The sequence below is a fragment of the Lepus europaeus genome, chromosome X (assembly GCF_033115175.1).
Source record: "Lepus europaeus isolate LE1 chromosome X, mLepTim1.pri, whole genome shotgun sequence".
Taxonomy (NCBI): domain Eukaryota; kingdom Metazoa; phylum Chordata; class Mammalia; order Lagomorpha; family Leporidae; genus Lepus; species Lepus europaeus.
In genome coordinates, this window is record NC_084850.1 from 127,923,859 (window position 1) to 127,925,462 (window position 1,604).

The 1,604-nt window shown below is 36.6% G+C and overlaps 1 non-coding gene across 1 annotated transcript; it reads right to left on the reverse strand.

Annotated features, from left to right (window-relative positions):
• Window positions 1-1,068: 1,068 nt before the first annotated feature.
• LOC133753928 (U4atac minor spliceosomal RNA) lies at window positions 1,069-1,195 on the reverse strand. The gene has a single exon (XR_009865158.1). It is a non-coding gene; the product is annotated as a U4atac minor spliceosomal RNA (small nuclear RNA).
• Between the last annotated feature and the right edge of the window lie 409 nt (window positions 1,196-1,604).

Consider the following 1,604-nt stretch of genomic DNA (forward strand, 5'->3'; position numbering starts at 1 on the left):
TCTGATGATAGCTTGGGAGGGTGTCTGCACAGGCAAATATTGAAATCAGACAAGCAACATAAGATATAGGCAGGAGCCAGGCATCTAAAAGTTGTTATTCCACTTGGCAGTTTTTCTTGACCTTGATTAATCCTGATACCCAGGTCATGCCACAGCCAATGACATCAGTCTATAGTTTTAGAGCTCCCCCATTGTGCTTCCAGGATTTGGAACCATTGATTTAGAAAAGAACATGATCAGAAACGTGTTTATCATGAAGTATTCCTGACTTCCAGTGGCCTTGTCACCCGAGACAGCTTCACATTATACAAAGCCAGCTTCAGGTGATACTCTACAGCTGGCAAAGTATTTTCTCATTGTTCTTTAGGCGATCAAAACACAGAGAAGTTGGCCAAAGACCATCCACCATTTGCTATATGAGAACATTTATTCTCAAACAGTTTGGATTATCCAAGGCTGTAACTAGTTAGTGGCACAACTCAGTCTAGAAATCTCTGAGCCTAGTACTTAAGTTTTGTGCCCAGACCTCTTTTTAGTGTACTTTTCCTCCTTCAAAATATAAAGAGGGAACGAGAGAGGTGTTATATGGTCCACGTATTAATTCCTTGAATTTATTTAAAGAATCCCCATTCCATAGGCTGAAAAGGTTTTTTTAAACTGCGGGTTTAATAAACTGAATTGCTGGCAAAAGAAAATTCAAAATAAATTACTTGCTGATCTTAATGGTAAGTGCAATTTGTATGGACAGATATTAAAAATGTTTCTCAAGAACAATGTGATTATTAGACTAATTTTATTCCTGATTCTAATAGAATCTCAAAATTGAAAAGCAAAATTTCTGATTTCTCCAAAATTGAGACTATTGGTTTTGGGGAGGGGATTTGATCAAGCCTTCTTTGTTACCTCACTAAAATCTGTCTCTTACACAAAAAAGTATGTAAACTATAATGAAACTAAGCATTTCTTTGTTGGCAGTTTAGATGATCCACTCATTGTTTGGAATTTCAAGTGAATGAGGGCCTCATGGTTTTTAGTTGAAAGATTACAATGTTTATAGCTACTGCTTCTTTTTTCAAAAATTGCACCAAGCTAAAACCAAAGCTTTAGCTGATGCAAACATGTTGTTTAGGTGTTAGCAGTACTGCCTTCACTACGCATTCATTGGACAGTAATGCAACCCCAAGAAAAGGACCACTGCTGCTTCTAATTAATAAATGTAGACAAGATTAAGTTTTTCTCTTTCAAGGAAAAAATCCCACATGCTAACCAAGGCTCCCTTAGTTGAGACCTAAAGAAAATACAATCAGAAGTATGTTTTCCAATGAAGGGTGAAAATAAACAGGCATGGAGGGACTATTAGTGGATAGTTGGTAGGAATTTAACATCGGTTTGGAAATGCTACTAGCTTGGTTGTCATCCTTGACTTTTCTATTAGCTAAGTATTTAGGCTGTGTGTTTTCTAAAGTTTAAAACCACCTATTTCTCATCGTACATTCTATTTGCAAAACAAAATGAAGCAAACTAAAACAAAACAAGCAACCCACCTCCCCATTGCTGAATCAAAACAGGGATGTATACTTTGGGTTAGGATAATACTGCATGAT